Below are 26,473 nucleotides of genomic sequence, written 5' to 3'. Positions count from 1 at the left end.
CCACAAGCAAAAGTTTTTACTTAAAGCTCAGCCGAAGCGTCTCAAAGATCGACTCGGACGAAACCCTTCCACTGCGATTCAGCTTCCGCGTTCTTCACAGAAGTTCTAGACCATGGAGTCATCTTGCCAGTGGAAGTGGAATCATACCAATCCGAGCAGCCGTTCGAAAGTTATGTCCGATTCAGTGGGCATATGTCAGTCTGACGATAAAACTGACCGGTTTAAAAACCATGGTTAGAGAAGCGGTCTCAAGGAGGAATTCCAAACCGCATCAGTGATCAACTCTCTCCTTCCTATCCATCAAAACACCATAAAGGCTGTGCTCTAAACTCTACTCTATTTAAATTTCTTAAATTCATTACCTTAGTTCCATTACTAGTCTTTACTCTTTCATAGGTTCTCTTAAATTGTTCTTTAAAATTTTTCTTTGATATTCCTCATAGCAAACACTTATTCTTCTCTTCTTTATCACTTGTTTAAAGGGTAAAGGAGACTATGAGAGCCTCAAAAGAAAATTCGAGAAGTGCAAGCTTGGAGAGATCATATGAAGTGAGTTCAAGGCAAGAAGGGCTAATGAGTGTAGCGGTTCAAAGGCCTGAAGAGAAGAGAGCTGGTTCTTGACAAACCAAGATCAATGGGACATCAAGGACCGTGGAAACTACACTCTTTTTACTTAACAAAGTTTTTCCCAAGTGGTTTTCTTTGTTAAGGTTTTTAATGAGGTAGTCGACACGAGTCCACCCTTGATCTTTGGTCCCCATGGTGCCCTGCAGATCAAGCGTGCGGGGGAGTATTAGAGAGTAAGGAGGAAGAGAGAGGAGAGGCCGGTAAGGCCGAGCCTTGAAGGAAGAGGAGAAACGGCCGGTAAGGTCGTGTACACCAAGAGAATGGCCGGAGAGGCCATGGGAGGCATGAGAGCGGCCAGTTAGGCCGCGAACAAGAGAAGAAAGGCCGTGAAGGCCCATGGAGGCACATGTGAGATGTGCCAATCTCGTGTCCGTACGGTCAGCCTTCCCTTATGTCCGTACGGTCGTGCTCTTAGGGCTGCTCTCGGTCCATGTGATGGAAAGGCCGAGTTTGAGTGGCTTAGGAGAAGGAAAACGAGGCCTTATAAGAGAGAGAGGCCCATGAAGAAGAAGAAAGGAAATCGCACAAGGAAAAGAAGGAGAGAATCACGTGTGAGATATGGTGAAGGAAGGAAGTCGCTTTCACCAAGTTGAATTGGGATGTCCCTATCACCTTCTTCTTCTCTCTTTGTGTCTAACGGTCATATGACCTTCTTCTCCTATATTAATGTATAATCTCTCATATGTATAATATCACAATATTATCTAATACTAAGAGAATCCGTTTCCCATCTTCTCCTCTCTACACAAGTGTTTATGTTCTTATTAGCAATGTAGAGAGCCTAGGGGTAAACGGTTAGAGGCTGCCCTTAAGGCAGCCTATTCTCTTCCCAAATCTCACCTAAAGTCTTCTTATTTACTCTTTACTAAGCCTTGTTTATGGGGAGTTCATCACAAGTTGATGTTCTCTCCTCCCCCTTGAGAATGAGTTAGTTTGTTGTGGGTAAAGGGGGATTCATTCACCAAGTGTTTGTCTACCCTCTCTTGTGAGCTTTGTCTCATAAATCCCAACATATTAGAGAGTAAGGAGGAAGAGAGAGGAGAGGCCGGTAAGGCCGAGCCTTGAAGGAAGAGGAGAAACGGCCGGTAAGGTCGTGTACACCAAGAGAATGGCCGGAGAGGCCATGGGAGGCATGAGAGCGGCCAGTTAGGCCGCGAACAAGAGAAGAAAGGCCGTGAAGGCCCATGGAGGCACATGTGAGATGTGCCAATCTCGTGTCCGTACGGTCAGCCTTCCCTTATGTCCGTACGGTCGTGCTCTTAGGGCTGCTCTCGGTCCATGTGATGGAAAGGCCGAGTTTGAGTGGCTTAGGAGAAGGAAAACGAGGCCTTATAAGAGAGAGAGGCCCATGAAGAAGAAGAAAGGAAATCGCACAAGGAAAAGAAGGAGAGAATCACGTGTGAGATATGGTGAAGGAAGGAAGTCGCTTTCACCAAGTTGAATTGGGATGTCCCTATCACCTTCTTCTTGGGCTTCTTCTTCTTATAAGGCCTTTGTTCTTCTTATATTGCACTTATGGCCTTGCTGACCACTCTCCTTGCTCTCACGGCCCACATGGCCTTATTGGCCACTCTTATTGTGCTCACGGCCTTACTGGCCGCTCCCACACCACTCATGGCCTTACCGGCCACACTTCTTGTACTAGCAGCCTTACCGGCCACTCTCTTGGTGTACACGACCTTACCGGCCGTTTCTCCTCTTCCTTCAAGGCTCGGCCTTACCGGCCTCTCCTCTCTCTTCCTCCTTACTCTCTAATAGTAAACAGCTTTGTTACTGTTTCTAGGGTCAGAATTTGTGACAATCCAATGCATTTGACTAGTTGTTAGAGTTCAGGAAGAATTTGGAGTTTTTAGACAACACTTAAATCCATTTTATCCCAAAACAGGCTAAAACCGGGTAAACAGGATAAAACCGAGAGAAAACATTGATTCGAAGCAGTAAACAGCTATGTTGCTCTTTCTAGGGTCAAAATATGTAACAATCCAATGCATTTGACTAATTATAAGAGTTCGAGTTGAATTTGGAGTGTTTAGACAACACTTAAACCCGTTTTATCCCAAAACATGCTTAAACCGAGAAAACATTGACTCGAAGCAGTAAACAGCTTTTTTAAGGTTTATATGGTCAGAATGTGTGACATTCCAATGCATTTGACTAATTGTAAGAGTTCGGAATGAATTTGGAGTGTTTAGACAACACTTAAACCCGTTTTATCCCCAAACAGGCTTAAACCGAGTAAACAGGCTAAAACCGAGAGAAAACATTGATTCAAAGAAGTAAACAGCTATGTTACTCTTTCTCGGGTCAAAATATGTAACAATCCAATGCATTTGACTAATTATAAGAGTTTGGGTTGAATTTGGAGTGTTTAGACACCACTTTTACCCATTTTGTCCCGAAACATGCTAACACCGAGAAAACATTGATTCGAAGAAGTTAACAGCTTTGTTACTGTTTCTAGGGTCAGATTGTGTAACAATCCAATGCATTTTACTAATTTTTAGAGTTCGGGATGAATTTGGAGTGTTTAGACAACCATTAAACCCGTTTTATCCCAAAACATGCTAAAACCGAGTAAACAGGCTAAAACCGAGAGAAAACATTGATTCAAAGCAGTAAACAGCTATGTTACTCTTTCTAGGGTCAAAATATGTAACAATCCAATGCATTTGACTAATTATAAGAGTTCGGGTTGAATTTGGAGTGTTTAGACACCACTTTTACCCAATTTGTCCCGAAACAGGCTAACACCTAGAAAACATTGATTCGAAGAAGTAAACAGCTTTGTTACTGTTTCTAGGGTCAGAATTTGTGACAATCCAATGCATTTGACTAGTTGTTAGAGTTCAGGAAGAATTTGGAGTGTTTAGACAACACTTAAATCCGTTTTATCCCAAAACTGGCTAAAACCGGGTAAACAGGATAAAACCAAGAGAAAACATTGATTCGAAGCAGTAAACAGCTATATTACTATTTTTAGGGTCAAAATATGAAACAATCCAATGCATTTGACTAATTATAAGAGTTCGGGTTGAATTTGGAGTGTTTAGACAACACTCAAACCCGTTTTATCCCAAAACAGGCTTAAACCGAGAAAACATTGACTCGAAGCAGTAAACAGCTTTTTTAAGGTTTATATGGTCAGAATGTGTGACATTCCAATGCATTTGACTAATTGTTAGAGTTCGGATGAATTTGGAGTGTTTAGACAACACTTAAACCCGTTTTATCCCCAAACAGGCTTAAACCGAGTAAACAGGCTAAAACCGAGAGAAAACATTGATTCAAAGAAGTAAACAGCTATGTTACTCTTTCTCGGGTCAAAATATGTAACAATCCAATGCATTTGACTAATTATAAGAGTTTGGGTTGAATTTGGAGTGTTTAGACACCACTTTTACCCATTTTGTCCCGAAACATGCTAACACCGAGAAAACATTGATTCGAAGAAGTTAACAGCTTTGTTACTGTTTCTAGGGTCAGATTGTGTGACAATCCAATGCATTTTACTAATTTTTAGAGTTCGGGATGAATTTGGAGTGTTTAGACAACCATTAAACCCGTTTTATCCCAAAACATGCTAAAACCGAGTAAACAGGCTAAAACCGAGAGAAAACATTGATTCAAAGCAGTAAACAGCTATGTTACTCTTTCTCGGGTCAAAATATGTAACAATCCAATGCATTTGACTAATTATAAGAGTTCGGGTTGAATTTGGAGTGTTTAGACACCACTTTTACCCATTTTGTCCCGAAACAGGCTAAAACCAAGAAAACATTGATTCGAAGAAGTTAACAGATTTGTTACTGTTTCTAGGGTCAGATTGTGTGACAATCCAATGCATTTTACTAATTTTAAGAGTTCGTGATGAATTTGGAGTGTTTAGACAACCATTAAACCCGTTTTATCCCAAAACATGCTAAAACCGAGTAAACAGGCTAAAACCGAGAGAAAACATTGATTCAAAGCAGTAAACAGCTATGTTACTCTTTCTAGGGTCAAAATATGTAACAATCCAATGTATTTGACTAATTATAAGAGTTCGGGTTGAATTTGGAGTGTTTAGACACCACTTTTACCCAATTTGTCCCGAAACAGGCTAACACCGAGAAAACATTGATTCGAAGAAGTAAACAGCTTTGTTACTGTTTCTAGGGTCAGAATTTGTGACAATCCAATGCATTTGACTAATTGTTAGAGTTCGGGATGAATTTGGAGTGTTTAGACAACACTTAAATCCATTTTATCCCAAAACAGGCTAAAACCGGGTAAACAGGATAAAACCGAGAGAAAACATTGATTCGAAGCAGTAAACAGCTATGTTGCTCTTTCTAGGGTCAAAATATGTAACAATCCAATGCATTTGACTAATTATAAGAGTTCGAGTTGAATTTGGAGTGTTTAGACAACACTTAAACCCGTTTTATCCCAAAACATGCTTAAACCGAGAAAACATTGACTCGAAGCAGTAAACAGCTTTTTTAAGGTTTATATGGTCAGAATGTGTGACATTCCAATGCATTTGACTAATTGTAAGAGTTCGGAATGAATTTGGAGTGTTTAGACAACACTTAAACCCGTTTTATCCCCAAACAGGCTTAAACCGAGTAAACAGGCTAAAACCGAGAGAAAACATTGATTCAAAGAAGTAAACAGCTATGTTACTCTTTCTCGGGTCAAAATATGTAACAATCCAATGCATTTGACTAATTATAAGAGTTTGGGTTGAATTTGGAGTGTTTAGACACCACTTTTACCCATTTTGTCCCGAAACATGCTAACACCGAGAAAACATTGATTCGAAGAAGTTAACAGCTTTGTTACTGTTTCTAGGGTCAGATTGTGTAACAATCCAATGCATTTTACTAATTTTTAGAGTTCGGGATGAATTTGGAGTGTTTAGACAACCATTAAACCCGTTTTATCCCAAAACATGCTAAAACCGAGTAAACAGGCTAAAACCGAGAGAAAACATTGATTCAAAGCAGTAAACAGCTATGTTACTCTTTCTAGGGTCAAAATATGTAACAATCCAATGCATTTGACTAATTATAAGAGTTCGGGTTGAATTTGGAGTGTTTAGACACCACTTTTACCCAATTTGTCCCGAAACAGGCTAACACCTAGAAAACATTGATTCGAAGAAGTAAACAGCTTTGTTACTGTTTCTAGGGTCAGAATTTGTGACAATCCAATGCATTTGACTAGTTGTTAGAGTTCAGGAAGAATTTGGAGTGTTTAGACAACACTTAAATCCGTTTTATCCCAAAACTGGCTAAAACCGGGTAAACAGGATAAAACCAAGAGAAAACATTGATTCGAAGCAGTAAACAGCTATATTACTATTTTTAGGGTCAAAATATGAAACAATCCAATGCATTTGACTAATTATAAGAGTTCGGGTTGAATTTGGAGTGTTTAGACAACACTCAAACCCGTTTTATCCCAAAACAGGCTTAAACCGAGAAAACATTGACTCGAAGCAGTAAACAGCTTTTTTAAGGTTTATATGGTCAGAATGTGTGACATTCCAATGCATTTGACTAATTGTTAGAGTTCGGATGAATTTGGAGTGTTTAGACAACACTTAAACCCGTTTTATCCCCAAACAGGCTTAAACCGAGTAAACAGGCTAAAACCGAGAGAAAACATTGATTCAAAGAAGTAAACAGCTATGTTACTCTTTCTCGGGTCAAAATATGTAACAATCCAATGCATTTGACTAATTATAAGAGTTTGGGTTGAATTTGGAGTGTTTAGACACCACTTTTACCCATTTTGTCCCGAAACATGCTAACACCGAGAAAACATTGATTCGAAGAAGTTAACAGCTTTGTTACTGTTTCTAGGGTCAGATTGTGTGACAATCCAATGCATTTTACTAATTTTTAGAGTTCGGGATGAATTTGGAGTGTTTAGACAACCATTAAACCCGTTTTATCCCAAAACATGCTAAAACCGAGTAAACAGGCTAAAACCGAGAGAAAACATTGATTCAAAGCAGTAAACAGCTATGTTACTCTTTCTCGGGTCAAAATATGTAACAATCCAATGCATTTGACTAATTATAAGAGTTCGGGTTGAATTTGGAGTGTTTAGACACCACTTTTACCCATTTTGTCCCGAAACAGGCTAAAACCAAGAAAACATTGATTCGAAGAAGTTAACAGATTTGTTACTGTTTCTAGGGTCAGATTGTGTGACAATCCAATGCATTTTACTAATTTTAAGAGTTCGTGATGAATTTGGAGTGTTTAGACAACCATTAAACCCGTTTTATCCCAAAACATGCTAAAACCGAGTAAATATGAACCGGCACACACACTTGTCCGTACGACCGTACGGACGTCCGTACGACCAACCAACGGGCCATCCTCAAATAGAAGTCTTCATGAGCCCAATCCACCAAAGAGATCCTCCAACGGTCGCCATTCATCTCGATCCTTCCTTTGTAGCCGTTGGAGCAAGTTGCAAGAGAGAAGAGGAGATCACATGTTAGAATAAGGAGATGTCGCTTTCTCCTCATATTAGTGTGCATAGGATCCTAAGAGAATATCCTATTTGTATATGTCTTTAAATAGTTTGTAAGTATCATACTAATAGAAGCAAGAAAAGAGTTTATTCTCTTTCTCCAACACTCTCTCTCTCAATCGTTCACTCTCCTCACTCTTTACACGATTTCACTCTCTTTCATACTCTCTTCCATAATCTCTTGATTACTCTACTCTCAAACTTACATGGTATCAGAGCAGATTTGATTCTGTTCTTGCCTCAAATCTCCATCACTCCCTTCCGCATTCTCTTTCTTGTTCTTGAAATTTCTTGTTCTTGAATCTTCTTTCTTTAACCGTTGGACAATAGCTTTAACCAACGGTCTCTTCATCCTTTTCCATGGAAACTACCAAAACTCTCATTGTTCCAGTTACTCTCAAGGGAGAGAATTACTTACTGTGGGCTAGAACCACAAAGACAGCCCTATGCGGCCGAGGACTTTGGTCCCATGTTGAGACAAGCGAAGCTCCTAGTGGCGAGACCACCAAAGACGGCAAGGATCTTGTCGATGAGAAGAACAAGTGGTTTCAAGAAGATCAGGGAGTCCTAGCTATCATTCAAAACTCCCTAGATGCACCTATACTTGAAGCTTACTCTTATTGCGAGACAGCAAAAGACTTGTGGGACACTCTCAAGAATGTTTTTGGGAATGTTACAAATGTAAACCGAATTTTTGAGATTAAGAGGGCCATCAACAACCTCAACCAAGAAGACATGGAGTTCACCAAGCACTTTGGGAAGTTTAGGTCCCTTTGGGCTGAACTAGAGATGCTCCGGCCGGCGACTATAGATCCGGCCATTCTGAATGAGAGGCGTGAACAAGATAAGGTGTTCGGCCTTCTCTTGACCTTGAACCCCTCCTACAATGACCTTATCAAGCATATTCTACGGTCGGACAAGCTCCCTAGCCTTGATGATGTCTGTAACCAAATTCAAAAGGAGCATGGCTCCATGGGATTGTTTGGCGGCAAGGGAGAACTTGTGACCGCTAACAAAGCTGAGACGGCATCAGCAAACAAGGGCTACTACAAGCCGGAGGACAAGAACAACCCGCCATTTTGTGAGCATTGTAAGAAGCTTGGTCACTTCAAGAGCCGCTGCTGGATTCTACACCCTCATCTAGCACCACCGCCGGGTACCATCCGAGGTGGACGACCAAACCGCGGAGGACCACCGAGAGCTCATCAAGCAGTAGCCATGGGGGAGTCAATCTCTGAGCAGCCTCAACAAGTGACCAGTGGAACTGCTCTGGCTGCAGCATCGTCCGAGCTGGTAAGGCGGTCCGACCTTGATGCGCTCATCAAAGCCATCAAAGAGGCCACCGGTAAGGCGTTTCTTGCCTCAAACAAAATTAAACCCCTCATAGTTGATTCTGGTGCATCCCATCACATGATTAGTGATTCTAGGCTAATTAGTGATATTAAACCTGCTAATGGTAATGTAATAATAGCAAATGGTGAGAAAGTACCAGTTAAAGGCATAGGAAACTTGAAACTATTTGATAAGGAGACTAAGGCATTTTATATGCCAAACTTTACTTCTAACTTGCTATCAGTTAAGAGAGCCACTACTGATTTAAATTGTTATGCTATATTTGGTCCTAACAATGTTCATTTTCAGGATATTGAGACAAGTAAGGTTCTTGGTCAAGGAGGATCCAAGGATGACCTCTATGTGCTTGAGGACTTGAACTTATCTTCTAATGCATCTTGTTTTAATTCGGTTATTATGAAACCTAGTGATTCTATTTTACATGCTAGGCTAGGACACCCTCACACAAGAGCTTTATCCTTAATATTTCCTAATGTTTCTTTTCAAAATGATGAGTGTGAGGCTTGTATTCTTGGTAAACATTGCAAGGCTGTTTTCCCTAAATCTATTACTATTTATGAAAAATGTTTTGATTTAATTCATTCTGATGTTTGGACATCTCCTTGCTTATCTAGAGATAATCAAAAGTATTTTGTGACTTTTATTGATGAAAAATCAAAATATACTTGGATAACTTTGCTTCCCTCTAAGGATAGAGTCCTTGAGGCCTTTACTAATTTTCAAAATTATGTCACTAACCACTTTCATGCCAAGATTAAAATTTTGAGATCAGATAATGGTGGAGAGTACACAAGCCATGCCTTTAAACAATATCTAGCCAAACATGGAATTCTTCATCAAACTAGCTGTCCTTACACACCACAACAAAATGGAGTGGCTGAGAGAAAGAATAGGCATCTCATGGAAGTAGCAAGGTCTATGATGTTTCACACAAGGGTTCCAAAGAGGTTTTGGGGAGATGCTGTGCTAGCCGCTTGTTATCTTATTAACCGCACACCAACAAAGATCCTAAAGGATGTGTCTCCATTTGAGGTATTAACGAATGACAAACCTACATTTGATCACTTACGAGTGTTTGGTTGTGTGTGCTATGTGTTGCGACCAGGTGAGCTAAGAGACAAGCTTGATGCAAAGAGTACAAAGGCTATGTTTCTTGGCTACTCTACCACACAAAAGGGGTATAAGTGCTATGACCCTACAACAAGGAGGGTTCTAGTATCTCGTGATGTCAAGTTCATGGAGACACAAGGCTTTTACGATGAGAAGAATTGGGATGAGCTCCGTAACCTCTCTGATTCACCATCTGATCGGACGCGCAACCTCCGAGTAATCCTTGAGCGACTAGGTCTTGAAAACGATCGGATCACTACTGAGTCAGCCAGACCAGCATCACCAGAACAACCTGAGCCATCTACTGAGCCTGAGCCTGCTACACATGCCGATGACCATACTGAGCAGCATGAGGAAGCACCCGAGTCACTCGCGGACAACACGGCCGAAACAACCGAGGGGACGGCTGAACAGCTTGAGGAGATCATTACTCCAGGACGAGCCAACTCCGAAGCTGGGGCTATAGTTCCTCTTCGGCGCAGCCAACGTATCAAGTATCCTCCTAGTCATTGGAAGAACACCCGTGTGTACTACAACAACATGGCCGTTGCTCATCCGATTCAGGCCGTGTGCACCTTGGCTCATTTTCCGATAGAGCATCAAGTGTTTCTTGGCCATATTGATGAGGATTGGATCCCCAAGACCTATGATGAGGCTAAGCAGCACAAAGTATGGAGAGATGCAGTGGATGCCGAGAATACGGCCATGGTGCAAAATCATACATGGGACGAGGCTGACTTACCCAAGGGCAAGAAGGCTGTCACCTCTCGGTATATCTTCACAATCAAATATAAGAGCAATGGGGAGATTGAACGCCACAAAGCCCGCCTAGTCGCACGAGGTTTCACGCAAACGTATGGGGAGGACTATCTTGATACGTTTGCTCCGGTGGCTAAGCTTCACACGGTTCGAGTGGTACTCTCTCTCGCCACCAACCTCGACTGGGAACTTTGGCAAATGGACGTGAAGAACGCCTTCTTGCAAGGAGAACTGGAGGATGAAGTGTATATGCGACCACCACCGGGTTTGGAGGATACTATTGGTCCGGGAAAGGTCTTGAAACTCAACAAAGCTATCTATGGCTTGAAGCAGTCACCAAGGGCTTGGTATCACAAGCTTAGCACCACACTTCTTGACAAAGGCTTTCGCAAATCCGAAGCTGACCACACCTTGTTCACCTTACCAAGCGCCAAAGGTATAGTAGTCATTCTAGTGTATGTTGATGATATCATCATCACTGGAAGTGACTCGGTAGGTATTCAAGACTCTAAAACATTCTTGAAATCAGTTTTTGATATTAAAGATCTTGGAGAGTTGAAATACTTTCTTGGGATAGAAGTTTATAGATCAAATGAAGGGTTATTGTTATCTCAAAGAAAGTATGCACTAGACTTATTGAGTGAAACAGGAAAACTAGGAGCTAAGGCAGTAACAACGCCCCTAGAAGAGAATTACAAGGATGGAGGACAGGGGGAGCTTGACACCGCTCCATTCGAGGACGTTAGCCTCTACCGGCGGCTAGTCGGTAAGCTCATTTATTTAACTATCACACGGCCTGACATTTGCTTTGCCGTGAACCAGGTAAGCCAGCATATGAAGAACCCCACCGTGCACCATTGGAACATGCTGACACGGATCCTCAAGTACATCAAGGGCTCACCCGGCCAAGGCATATGGATGGGACGCAACAAGAGCACCGAGTTGGTAGGCTACTGCGACGCTGACTATGCCGGAGATCGTGGGGACCGACGCTCAACCACAGGCTATTGCACGTTCCTTGGAGGGAACCTGGTCACATGGAAGAGCAAGAAGCAAAAGGTCGTCTCACTCTCAAGTGCCGAATCCGAGTATAGAGCTATGAGGAAGCTAACGACGGAGCTAATGTGGCTGAAGATGTTACTCAAGGATCTTGGAATAGAATCAACAAAGCCGATCACCATGCACTGTGATAACGAAGCAGCCATTCATATAGCAACCAATTCAGTGTTCCATGAGCGGACCAAGCACATTGAAGTGGATTGCCATAAGGTCCGAGAACAAATCAAGCTTGGAGTTGTCTTACCTTGCCATACCGAAAGCAAAGAACAACTTGCAGACGTCCTGACTAAAGCTGCGAGCCCCCAAGTGTGTGAATACATCCATCCTAAGCTTGGCCTCCTAAACCTCACTCGGCCATGACTTGCTTTGTTTTGGCGCCTACACTCTTTTTCCCTTAAGTATAGTTTTCCCAAGAGGTTTTTCTATACTAAGGTTTTTAATGAGGTGGGTGCCTATGTTGTCAAGCTTGACTAGTTCCCCAAGTCAAGCTTGAGGGGGAGTATGAACCGGCACACACACTTGTCCGTACGACCGTACGGACGTCCGTACGACCAACCAACGGGCCATCCTCAAATAGAAGTCTTCATGAGCCCAATCCACCAAAGAGATCCTCCAACGGTCGCCATTCATCTCGATCCTTCCTTTGTAGCCGTTGGAGCAAGTTGCAAGAGAGAAGAGGAGATCACATGTTAGAATAAGGAGATGTCGCTTTCTCCTCATATTAGTGTGCATAGGATCCTAAGAGAATATCCTATTTGTATATGTCTTTAAATAGTTTGTAAGTATCATACTAATAGAAGCAAGAAAAGAGTTTATTCTCTTTCTCCAACACTCTCTCTCTCAATCGTTCACTCTCCTCACTCTTTACACGATTTCACTCTCTTTCATACTCTCTTCCATAATCTCTTGATTACTCTACTCTCAAACTTACAGTAAACAGGCTAAAACCGAGAGAAAACATTGATTCAAAGCAGTAAACAGCTATGTTACTCTTTCTAGGGTCAAAATATGTAACAATCCAATGTATTTGACTAATTATAAGAGTTCGGGTTGAATTTGGAGTGTTTAGACACCACTTTTACCCAATTTGTCCCGAAACAGGCTAACACCGAGAAAACATTGATTCGAAGAAGTAAACAGCTTTGTTACTGTTTCTAGGGTCAGAATTTGTGACAATCCAATGCATTTGACTAATTGTTAGAGTTCGGGATGAATTTGGAGTGTTTAGACAACACTTAAATCCATTTTATCCCAAAACAGGCTAAAACCGGGTAAACAGGATAAAACCGAGAGAAAACATTGATTCGAAGCAGTAAACAGCTATGTTGCTCTTTCTAGGGTCAAAATATGTAACAATCCAATGCATTTGACTAATTATAAGAGTTCGAGTTGAATTTGGAGTGTTTAGACAACACTTAAACCCGTTTTATCCCAAAACATGCTTAAACCGAGAAAACATTGACTCGAAGCAGTAAACAGCTTTTTTAAGGTTTATATGGTCAGAATGTGTGACATTCCAATGCATTTGACTAATTGTAAGAGTTCGGAATGAATTTGGAGTGTTTAGACAACACTTAAACCCGTTTTATCCCCAAACAGGCTTAAACCGAGTAAACAGGCTAAAACCGAGAGAAAACATTGATTCAAAGAAGTAAACAGCTATGTTACTCTTTCTCGGGTCAAAATATGTAACAATCCAATGCATTTGACTAATTATAAGAGTTTGGGTTGAATTTGGAGTGTTTAGACACCACTTTTACCCATTTTGTCCCGAAACATGCTAACACCGAGAAAACATTGATTCGAAGAAGTTAACAGCTTTGTTACTGTTTCTAGGGTCAGATTGTGTAACAATCCAATGCATTTTACTAATTTTTAGAGTTCGGGATGAATTTGGAGTGTTTAGACAACCATTAAACCCGTTTTATCCCAAAACATGCTAAAACCGAGTAAACAGGCTAAAACCGAGAGAAAACATTGATTCAAAGCAGTAAACAGCTATGTTACTCTTTCTAGGGTCAAAATATGTAACAATCCAATGCATTTGACTAATTATAAGAGTTCGGGTTGAATTTGGAGTGTTTAGACACCACTTTTACCCAATTTGTCCCGAAACAGGCTAACACCTAGAAAACATTGATTCGAAGAAGTAAACAGCTTTGTTACTGTTTCTAGGGTCAGAATTTGTGACAATCCAATGCATTTGACTAGTTGTTAGAGTTCAGGAAGAATTTGGAGTGTTTAGACAACACTTAAATCCGTTTTATCCCAAAACTGGCTAAAACCGGGTAAACAGGATAAAACCAAGAGAAAACATTGATTCGAAGCAGTAAACAGCTATATTACTATTTTTAGGGTCAAAATATGAAACAATCCAATGCATTTGACTAATTATAAGAGTTCGGGTTGAATTTGGAGTGTTTAGACAACACTCAAACCCGTTTTATCCCAAAACAGGCTTAAACCGAGAAAACATTGACTCGAAGCAGTAAACAGCTTTTTTAAGGTTTATATGGTCAGAATGTGTGACATTCCAATGCATTTGACTAATTGTTAGAGTTCGGATGAATTTGGAGTGTTTAGACAACACTTAAACCCGTTTTATCCCCAAACAGGCTTAAACCGAGTAAACAGGCTAAAACCGAGAGAAAACATTGATTCAAAGAAGTAAACAGCTATGTTACTCTTTCTCGGGTCAAAATATGTAACAATCCAATGCATTTGACTAATTATAAGAGTTTGGGTTGAATTTGGAGTGTTTAGACACCACTTTTACCCATTTTGTCCCGAAACATGCTAACACCGAGAAAACATTGATTCGAAGAAGTTAACAGCTTTGTTACTGTTTCTAGGGTCAGATTGTGTGACAATCCAATGCATTTTACTAATTTTTAGAGTTCGGGATGAATTTGGAGTGTTTAGACAACCATTAAACCCGTTTTATCCCAAAACATGCTAAAACCGAGTAAACAGGCTAAAACCGAGAGAAAACATTGATTCAAAGCAGTAAACAGCTATGTTACTCTTTCTCGGGTCAAAATATGTAACAATCCAATGCATTTGACTAATTATAAGAGTTCGGGTTGAATTTGGAGTGTTTAGACACCACTTTTACCCATTTTGTCCCGAAACAGGCTAAAACCAAGAAAACATTGATTCGAAGAAGTTAACAGATTTGTTACTGTTTCTAGGGTCAGATTGTGTGACAATCCAATGCATTTTACTAATTTTAAGAGTTCGTGATGAATTTGGAGTGTTTAGACAACCATTAAACCCGTTTTATCCCAAAACATGCTAAAACCGAGTAAACAGGCTAAAACCGAGAGAAAACATTGATTCAAAGCAGTAAACAGCTATGTTACTCTTTCTAGGGTCAAAATATGTAACAATCCAATGTATTTGACTAATTATAAGAGTTCGGGTTGAATTTGGAGTGTTTAGACACCACTTTTACCCAATTTGTCCCGAAACAGGCTAACACCGAGAAAACATTGATTCGAAGAAGTAAACAGCTTTGTTACTGTTTCTAGGGTCAGAATTTGTGACAATCCAATGCATTTGACTAATTGTTAGAGTTCGGGATGAATTTGGAGTGTTTAGACAACACTTAAATCCATTTTATCCCAAAACAGGCTAAAACCGGGTAAACAGGATAAAACCGAGAGAAAACATTGATTCGAAGCAGTAAACAGCTATGTTGCTCTTTCTAGGGTCAAAATATGTAACAATCCAATGCATTTGACTAATTATAAGAGTTCGAGTTGAATTTGGAGTGTTTAGACAACACTTAAACCCGTTTTATCCCAAAACATGCTTAAACCGAGAAAACATTGACTCGAAGCAGTAAACAGCTTTTTTAAGGTTTATATGGTCAGAATGTGTGACATTCCAATGCATTTGACTAATTGTAAGAGTTCGGAATGAATTTGGAGTGTTTAGACAACACTTAAACCCGTTTTATCCCCAAACAGGCTTAAACCGAGTAAACAGGCTAAAACCGAGAGAAAACATTGATTCAAAGAAGTAAACAGCTATGTTACTCTTTCTCGGGTCAAAATATGTAACAATCCAATGCATTTGACTAATTATAAGAGTTTGGGTTGAATTTGGAGTGTTTAGACACCACTTTTACCCATTTTGTCCCGAAACATGCTAACACCGAGAAAACATTGATTCGAAGAAGTTAACAGCTTTGTTACTGTTTCTAGGGTCATATTGTGTGACAATCCAATGCATTTTACTAATTTTTAGAGTTCGGGATGAATTTGGAGTGTTTAGACAACCATTAAACCCGTTTTATCCCAAAACATGCTAAAACCGAGTAAACAGGCTAAAACCGAGAGAAAACATTGATTCAAAGCAGTAAACAGCTATGTTACTCTTTCTAGGGTCAAAATATGTAACAATCCAATGCATTTGACTAATTATAAGAGTTCGGGTTGAATTTGGAGTGTTTAGACACCACTTTTACCCAATTTGTCCCGAAACAGGCTAACACCTAGAAAACATTGATTCGAAGAAGTAAACAGCTTTGTTACTGTTTCTAGGGTCAGAATTTGTGACAATCCAATGCATTTGACTAGTTGTTAGAGTTCAGGAAGAATTTGGAGTGTTTAGACAACACTTAAATCCGTTTTATCCCAAAACTGGCTAAAACCGGGTAAACAGGATAAAACCAAGAGAAAACATTGATTCGAAGCAGTAAACAGCTATATTACTATTTTTAGGGTCAAAATATGAAACAATCCAATGCATTTGACTAATTATAAGAGTTCGGGTTGAATTTGGAGTGTTTAGACAACACTTAAACCCGTTTTATCCCAAAACAGGCTTAAACCGAGAAAACATTGACTCGAAGCAGTAAACAGCTTTTTAAAGGTTTATATGGTCAGAATGTGTGACATTCCAATGCATTTGACTAATTGTTAGAGTTCGGATGAATTTGGAGTGTTTAGACAACACTTAAACCCGTTTTATCCCCAAACAGGCTTAAACCGAGTAAACAGGCTAAAACCGAGAGAAAACATTGATTCAAAGAAGTAAACAGCTATGTTACTCTTTCTCGGGTCAAAATATGTAACAATCCAATGCATTTGACTAATTATAAGAGTTTGGGTTGAATTTGGAGTGTTTAGACACCACTTTTACCCATTTTGTCCCGAAACAGGCTAAAACCGAAAAAACATTGATTCGAAGAAGTTAACAGCTTTGTTACTGTTTCTAGGGTCAGATTGTGTGACAATCCAATGCATTTTACTAATTTTTAGAGTTCGGGATGAATTTGGAGTGTTTAGACAACCCTTAAACCCGTTTTATCCCAAAACAGGTTAAAACCGAGTAAACAGGCTAAAACCGAGAGAAAACATTGATTCAAAGCAGTAAACAGCTATGTTACTCTTTCTAGGGTCAAAATATGTAACAATCCAATGCATTTGACTAATTATAAGAGTTCGGGTTGAATTTGGATTGTTTAGACACCACTTTTACCCAATTTGTCCCGAAACAGGCTAACACCTAGAAAACATTGATTCGAAGAAGTAAACAGCTTTGTTACTGTTTCTAGGGTCAGAATTTGTGACAATCCAATGCATTTGACTAATTGTTAGAGTTCAGGATGAATTTGGTGTGTTTAGACAACACTTAAATCCGTTTTATCCCAAAACTGGCTAAAACCGGGTAAACAGGATAAAACCGAGAGAAAACATTGATTCAAAGCAGTAAACAGCTAGATTACTATTTTTAGGGTCAAAATATGAAACAATCCAATGCATTTGACTAATTATAAGAGTTCGGGTTGAATTTGGAGTGTTTAGACACCACTTTTACCCAATTTGTCCCGAAACAGGCTAACACCTAGAAAACATTGATTCGAAGAAGTAAACAGCTTTGTTACTGTTTCTAGGGTCAGAATTTGTGACAATCCAATGCATTTGACTAGTTGTTAGAGTTCAGGAAGAATTTGGAGTGTTTAGACAACACTTAAATCCGTTTTATCCCAAAACTGGCTAAAACCGGGTAAACAGGATAAAACCAAGAGAAAACATTGATTCGAAGCAGTAAACAGCTATATTACTATTTTTAGGGTCAAAATATGAAACAATCCAATGCATTTGACTAATTATAAGAGTTCGGGTTGAATTTGGAGTGTTTAGACAACACTTAAACCCGTTTTATCCCAAAACAGGCTAAAACCAAGAAAACATTGATTCGAAGAAGTTAACAGCTTTGTTACTGTTTCTAGGGTCAGATTGTGTGACAATCCAATGCATTTTACTAATTTTTAGAGTTCGGGAAGAATTTGGAGTGTTTAGACAACCCTTAAACCCGTTTTATCCCAAAACAGGTTAAAACCGAGTAAACAGGGTAAAACCGAGAGAAAACATTGATTCAAAACAGTAAACAGCTATGTTACTCTTTCTAGGGTCAAAATATGTAACAATCCAATGCATTTGACTAATTATAAGAGTTCGGGTTGAATTTGGAGTGTTTAGACACCACTTTTATCCATTTTGTCCCGAAACAGGCTAAAACCGAGAAAACATTGATTCGAAGAAGTTAACAGCTTTGTTACTGTTTCTAGGGTCAGATTGTGTGACAATCCAATGCATTTTACTAATTTTAAGAGTTCGGGATGAATTTTGAGTGTTTAGACAACCATTAAACCCGTTTTATCCCAAAACATGCTAAAACCGAGTAAACAGGCTAAAACCGAGAGAAAACATTGATTCAAAGCTGTAAACAGCTATGTTACTCTTTCTAGGGTCAAAATATGTAACAATCCAATGCATTTGACTAATTATAAGAGTTCGGGTTGAATTTGGAGTGTTTAGACACCACTTTTACCCAATTTGTCCCGAAACAGGCTAACACCGAGAAAACATTGATTCGAAGAAGTAAACAGCTTTGTTACTGTTTCTAGGGTCAGAATTTGTGACAATCCAATGCATTTGACTAATTGTTAGAGTTCGGGATGAATTTGGAGTGTTTAGACAACACTTAAATCCATTTTATCCCAAAACAGGCTAAAACCGGGTAAACAGGATAAAACCGAGAGAAAACATTGATTCGAAGCAGTAAACAGCTATGTTGCTCTTTCTAGGGTCAAAATATGTAACAATCCAATGCATTTGACTAATTATAAGAGTTCGGGTTGAATTTGGAGTGTTTAGACAACACTTAAACCCGTTTTATCCCAAAACAGGCTTAAACCGAGAAAACATTGATTCAAAGCAGTAAACAGCTATGTTACTCTTTCTCGGGTCAAAATATGTAACAATCCAATGCATTTGACTAATTATAAGAGTTCGGGTTGAATATGGAGTGTTTAGACACCACTTTTACCCAATTTGTCCCGAAACAGGCTAACACCTAGAAAACATTGATTCGAAGAAGTAAACAGCTTTGTTACTGTTTCTAGGGTCAGAATTTGTGACAATCCAATGCATTTGACTAATTGTTAGAGTTCAGGATGAATTTGGAGTGTTTAGACAACACTTAAATCCATTTTATCCCAAAACAGGTAAAACCGGGTAAACAGGATAAAACCGAGAGAAAACATTGATTCGAAGCAGTAAACAGCTATATTACTATTTTTAGGGTCAAAATATGAAACAATCCAATGCATTTGACTAATTATAAGAGTTCGGGTTGAATTTGGAGTGTTTAGACAACACTTAAACCCGTTTTATCCCAAAACAGGCTAAAACCAAGAAAACATTGATTCGAAGAAGTTAACAGCTTTGTTACTGTTTCTAGGGTCAGATTGTGTGACAATCCAATGCATTTTACTAATTTTTAGAGTTCGGGAAGAATTTGGAGTGTTTAGACAACCCTTAAACCCGTTTTATCCCAAAACAGGTTAAAACCGAGTAAACAGGGTAAAACCGAGAGAAAACATTGATTCAAAACAGTAAACAGCTATGTTACTCTTTCTAGGGTCAAAATATGTAACAATCCAATGCATTTGACTAATTATAAGAGTTCGGGTTGAATTTGGAGTGTTTAGACACCACTTTTATCCATTTTGTCCCGAAACAGGCTAAAACCGAGAAAACATTGATTCGAAGAAGTTAACAGCTTTGTTACTGTTTCTAGGGTCAGATTGTGTGACAATCCAATGCATTTTACTAATTTTAAGAGTTCGGGATGAATTTGGAGTGTTTAGACAACCATTAAACCCGTTTTATCCCAAAACATGCTAAAACCGAGTAAACAGGCTAAAACCGAGAGAAAACATTGATTCAAAGCTGTAAACAGCTATGTTACTCTTTCTAGGGTCAAAATATGTAACAATCCAATGCATTTGACTAATTATAAGAGTTCGGGTTGAATTTGGAGTGTTTAGACACCACTTTTACCCAATTTGTCCCGAAACAGGCTAACACCGAGAAAACATTGATTCGAAGAAGTAAACAGCTTTGTTACTGTTTCTAGGGTCAGAATTTGTGACAATCCAATGCATTTGACTAATTGTTAGAGTTCGGGATGAATTTGGAGTGTTTAGACAACACTTAAATCCATTTTATCCCAAAACAGGCTAAAACCGGGTAAACAGGATAAAACCGAGAGAAAACATTGATTCAAAGCAGTAAACAGCTATGTTACTCTTTCTCGGGTCAAAATATGTAACAATCCAATGCATTTGACTAATTATAAGAGTTCGGGTTGAATATGGAGTGTTTAGACACCACTTTTACCCAATTTGTCCCGAAACAGGCTAACACCTAGAAAACATTGATTCGAAGAAGTAAACAGCTTTGTTACTGTTTCTAGGGTCAGAATTTGTGACAATCCAATGCATTTGACTAATTGTTAGAGTTCAGGATGAATTTGGAGTGTTTAGACAACACTTAAATCCATTTTATCCCAAAACAGGTAAAACCGGGTAAACAGGATAAAACCGAGAGAAAACATTGATTCGAAGCAGTAAACAGCTATATTACTATTTTTAGGGTCAAAATATGAAACAATCCAATGCATTTGACTAATTATAAGAGTTCGGGTTGAATTTGGAGTGTTTAGACAACACTTAAACCCGTTTTATCCCAAAACAGGCTAAAACCAAGAAAACATTGATTCGAAGAAGTTAACAGCTTTGTTACTGTTTCTAGGGTCAGATTGTGTGACAATCCAATGCATTTTACTAATTTTAAGAGTTCGGGATGAATTTGGAGTGTTTAGACAACCATTAAACCCGTTTTATCCCAAAACATGCTAAAACCGAGTAAACAGGCTAAAACCGAGAGAAAACATTGATTCAAAGCTGTAAACAGCTATGTTACTCTTTCTAGGGTCAAAATATGTAACAATCCAATGCATTTGACTAATTATAAGAGTTCGGGTTGAATTTGGAGTGTTTAGACACCACTTTTACCCAATTTGTCCCGAAACAGGCTAACACCGAGAAAACATTGATTCGAAGAAGTAAACAGCTTTGTTACTGTTTCTAGGGTCAGAATTTGTGACAATCCAATGCATTTGACTAATTGTTAGAGTTCGGGATGAATTTGGAGTGTTTAGACAACACTTAAATCCATTTTATCCCAAAACAGGCTAAAACCGGGTAAACAGGATAAAACCGAGAGAAAACATTGATTCGAAGCAGTAAACAGCTATGTTGCTCTTTCTAGGGTCAAAATATGTAACAATCCAATGCATTTGACTAATTATAAGAGTTCGGGTTGAATTTGGAGTGTTTAGACAACACTTAAACCCGTTTTATCCCAAAACAGGCTTAAACCGAGAAAACATTGATTCAAAGCAGTAAACAGCTATGTTACTCTTTCTCGGGTCAAAATATGTAACAATCCAATGCATTTGACTAATTATAAGAGTTCGGGTTGAATATGGAGTGTTTAGACACCACTTTTACCCAATTTGTCCCGAAACAGGCTAACACCTAGAAAACATTGATTCGAAGAAGTAAACAGCTTTGTTACTGTTTCTAGGGTCAGAATTTGTGACAATCCAATGCATTTGACTAATTGTTAGAGTTCAGGATGAATTTGGTGTGTTTAGACAACACTTAAATCCGTTTTATCCCAAAACTGGCTAAAACCGGGTAAACAGGATAAAACCGAGAGAAAACATTGATTCAAAGCAGTAAACAGCTAGATTACTATTTTTAGGGTCAAAATATGAAACAATCCAATGCATTTGACTAATTATAAGAGTTCGGGTTGAATTTGGAGTGTTTAGACACCACTTTTACCCAATTTGTCCCGAAACAGGCTAACACCTAGAAAACATTGATTCGAAGAAGTAAACAGCTTTGTTACTGTTTCTAGGGTCAGAATTTGTGACAATCCAATGCATTTGACTAGTTGTTAGAGTTCAGGAAGAATTTGGAGTGTTTAGACTATTGATCAAGAATAAGCCTACGGCGTCCGTACAGTCCGTACCGTCCGTACGTGCAAGCAATAAGGCCGAGTGAAGCACTAAGGCCGAGTCATCTATGTGTGAGGATAGTGAGGAGGCCTGCTTACCTTCAGCCCATGAGAAGGATCGAGAATCCCTTGTGTAGCCGTTAGGGAGAAAGCGCAAGTGGACAAGAGTGGAAGACTAGGACAAGTCGCTATCACCGATCACCTACCCCCTCTCTCTCCTAATTGTCGATTTCTTTTGTTTCTATTTTAGGTCATGTGGTCGCCCTAGCTGCCTCCCTATTTAAACCTTTGTCATGTGTTGTATTTGGGATATTCTACCTAATTCTAATCTATTATCACTCTCTTTCATACTATTCACCACCAACTCTTCTTCTTCATTCTAAACCTCTCAAATCTCTCTAAGTCTTCCGCTTATTTCAACATGGTATCAGAGCTAGGTTGTCGTTCTTGATAACCTATCTCTTCTATTCTTCCATTCTTCATTCTTGTTCACTCGATTCTCAGTCCTATTTCTCTTTATTCTCCGGGTAAAAGCTTTGTCCATCGGTCCATAGCGGTTAAACCATGGAAAACGCCAAACCCATTGTCATGCCGGTTGTTCTCAAAGGAACAAACTACTTGCTGTGGACTAGAACCACAAGAACTGCCCTTGGAGGTCGTGGTCTTTGGAGTCATGTCGAGAGTGACTATGCTCCAAAACAAAACCTCAAAGGAGAAGATGAAGGCGCTTCCGAGGAGGAAGTAGAAGAAGAGAGCGAGAGGAAGGCCAAGTGGTTCCAAGAAGACCAAGTTGTCCTATCTGTTCTCCAAAACTCTCTTGACACACCAATCCTTGAGGCCTACTCATATTGCGAGACGGCCAAGGAGTTGTGGGAGACACTTAAAGGTGTCTATGGCAATATCTCCAACTTGACTCGGGTCTTTGAGGTCAAGAAGGCCATAAATGAGCTTAACCAAGATGATGTGGAGTTCACTAAACATCTTGGCAAGTTTCGAGCTTTATGGTCCGAGCTTGACATGTTGCGGCCGAGTACACTCGATCCGAGTGTGTTGACTGAAAGAAAGGAGCAAGACAAGATCTTTGGTCTCCTTCTTACATTAAACCCATCCTTCAACGATCTCTTGAAGCACATCCTCAGGGCAGAGAAACTTCCCTCTTTTGAAAACATTTGTTCACAAATCCAAAGAGAGCAAGGTTCTCTTGACTTGTTTAGCGGTAAGGGGGAGCTTGCTACGGCTAATAAAGGAGTGTACAAGCAAGAGGAGAGGAAGGTGTGGATATGCGACCACTGCAAGAGGCGGGGTCACCTGAAAGACAAGTGCTGGGTCCTCCACCCTCATCTCAAACCGGCCAAGTTCAAAGCAAACCTCTCAAAGGAAGCGGTTAGCGACAAGGGAGCCGGGCCGTCAAAGCAAGGAGATGAGGCAGCCATGACCGCAGCCTATGGAGAAGTGGTTAGGAAATCAGACCTTGAGGCGCTCATCCGTTCCATTGCCTCACTCAAGGAGTCTGGTATCTCTTTCTTTACCTCTAAGCCTAGTAAATCTCTTGTCATAGACTCGGGTGCTTCTCACCACATGATTAGTAATCCTAGTCTAATTGACAATATAAAACCGGCTTTAGGAAATGTTATAATTGCAAATGGAGAACAAATACCAGTGAAAGGAATAGGGGACTTGAAACTATTTGATAAAACCACAAAAGCTTTCTTTATGCCTACCTTCACATCTAATCTTCTATCGGTTAAGAGAACCACTAATGATTTGAATTGTTATGCAATCTTTGGTCCTAATAGTGTTCATTTTCAGGATATTGAGACTGGAAAAGTTCTTGGAGAGGGACAAGGGAGTGGAGATCTCTATGTCCTAGAGAAAACCTCGCCAAGTTTATCTACTAAATCTTGTTTTGTTGTTAATTTGGATAGTGTGTGGCATGCTAGATTAGGCCATCCTCATTCTCGTGCCCTTGCTTTAATGTTACCAAGTGTTTCTTTTGATAGTTCAATGTGTGAGTCTTGTATTCTTGGTAAACATTGCAAATCTATTTTTCCCAAGTCTAAAACTATTTATGAGCATTGTTTTGATTTAGTGCACTCGGATGTGTGGACTTCACCATGCCTTTCTAGAGATAATAACAAATATTTTGTGACTTTTATTGATGAAAAATCTAAGTACACATGGATTACTTTGTTGCCTTCAAAGGATAGAGTGTTTGATGCTTTTATAAACTTTCAAAATTATGTTACTAATCATTTCAATGCTAAAATTAAGGTACTTAGATCAGACAATGGTGGAGAGTATACAAGTCACAAATTCAGAGAACACCTAGCAAAACACGGCATACTACACCAAACGAGTTGTCCCTATACGCCCCAACAAAATGGTGTGGCCGAGAGGAAGAACCGACATCTAATGGAGGTGGCACGGTCGATGATGTTCCATTCACATGTTACAAGGCGATATTGGGGTGATGCTGTGATGACAGCATGCTACTTGATCAATCGGACACCAACCAAAGTCCTTAATGACCTATCGCCATTTGAGGTATTGAATGGATTTAAACCATCTCTAGAGCACTTACGGGTCTTTGGGTGTGTTTCTTTTGTACTTGTGCCAGGAGAACAGCGGAGTAAGCTCGATCCCAAAAGCATAAGGTGTATGTTCATCGGCTACTCCACTACTCAAAAGGGATACAAGTGTTTTGACCCAAAGACAAGCCGGCTGTATGTATCAAGAGATGTTCGGTTCTTGGAAAATGTGGGTTATTTTGATAACAAAGACTGGAACAGCTTGAAGGATCTTTCATCATCACCAAATGATAGAGCCTCCAGCCTTAAGTTTCTCCTTGACCATCTCGGAAATCCGCCTACGGCCACAGCCCTTCCTCAGCCAGAACCCAACCCGAGCTCCATTGACCATACGCTCGAGCCGGAAGGTGCTATGCCCGAGATAATATCCCCGGACCATGAGATGCCCAAGCCAAACCAGAGCATGGCCGAGGCACATGAGATGCCCGAGCCAAACTCAAGCCTGACCGAGACACGACCTGATGCTGAACCGGTCATCGAAGATGTCACTCAGTCCAGCCAATCAGTGCCGCCAGCTCAACCAGCTCCACGACGAAGCACGCGTGTCCGGTCTCACCCCTCTACATGGAAAGATAAGAGGGTCTACTACAACAGTCAAGCCGTCGCACATCCTATCCACGCCGTATGTTCGCTCGAGCTGCTTCCGACCGAGCACCAAGCCTTCTTCGGCCAAGTTGATGAACACTGGGTTCCCCAAACGTACGAGGAGGCCAAAGAACATAAGGTATGGGTAGATGCTGTGGAGGATGAAGCTGGTGCAATGATCAGAAATCACACATGGGATGAGGCTGACCTCCCCAAAGGGAAGAAGGCCGTAAGTTCAAAGTGGGTATTCACCATCAAGTTCTTGAGCACGGGAGAGATTGAAAGGCATAAGGCACGACTGGTGGCCCGAGGGTTCACTCAAACCTATGGAGATGACTACACGGCAACGTTTGCTCCCGTGGCCAAATTGCATACCGTGCGAGTAGTGCTATCGGTGGCCGTGAACCTTTCTTGGGACTTATGGCAAATGGATGTGAAGAACGCGTTCCTCCAAGGCGAGCTAGATGAAGAAGTGTACATGACTCCTCCGCCTGGCCTTGAGGACATTGTTGCTCCCGGGAAGGTCTTACGGTTACGCAAGGCCATCTATGGCCTCAAACAGTCACCACGCGCCTGGTACCATAAGCTCAGCTCCACTCTTAAGGCGAATGGCTTTAGACGATCGGAGGCTGACCACACTCTTTTCACTCTCAAGACATCACTTGGCCTGGTTGTGGTGCTGGTTTATGTCGATGACATCATCGTGACTGGCGATGACAAGGCCGGCATTGTTGCCATTAAAGACTCTCTCAAGTCTGCCTTTGACATTAAGGACCTCGGAGAGCTCAAATACTTCCTCGGCATCGAAATCTGCCGTTCCCCGGAGGGTATCTTCCTCTCACAACGCAAGTATGCTCTTGACTTGCTTGCTGAGACAGGCAAACTTGGTACGGTTCCAGCTACTACACCACTGGATGAAGATTACCAGCTCAAGCGAAAGGGGGAGAGCATTCGGGCGAAGGAAGGCAAACCACGCGAACCATTGGACGAGCCGTTCCCGGACGTCACACGCTACCGACGGCTTGTAGGTAAGTTGATCTATTTAACTATCACACGACCTGATATCTCTTATGCTGTGAATCAGGTGAGTCAGCACATGCAAGCTCCAAGCAAGTATCAATGGAGTCAAGTGGAGAGGATTTTGAGCTATCTCAAGGGCAGCCCTGGTCAAGGCATTTGGATGGGTAAAAACGGCAACACTGAGATCGTGGGTTATTGTGATGCGGACTATAATGGAGACACATTGGATAGGCGGTCAACTACTGGATATTGCACCTTTGTTGGAGGAAACCTAGTTACATGGAGGTCTAAGAAGCAAAAGGTGGTGTCATGTTCAAGTGCCGAGGCTGAGTACCGAGCTATGAGGAAGCTAACTAATGAGATGACATGGTTGAAAGGTCTACTTAAGGATCTCGGCATTGAAACAAGACAGCCGATGACAATGCATTGTGACAATGAGGCAGCGATCCACATAGC

The sequence above is a fragment of the Camelina sativa genome, chromosome 4, assembly GCF_030686135.1.
Source record: "Camelina sativa cultivar CO46 ecotype springtype chromosome 4, ASM3068613v1".
Classification (NCBI taxonomy): Eukaryota; Viridiplantae; Streptophyta; class Magnoliopsida; order Brassicales; family Brassicaceae; genus Camelina; species Camelina sativa.
The sequence above is the reverse complement of the archived record's forward strand: the minus strand, read 5'-3'. Positions refer to the sequence as shown.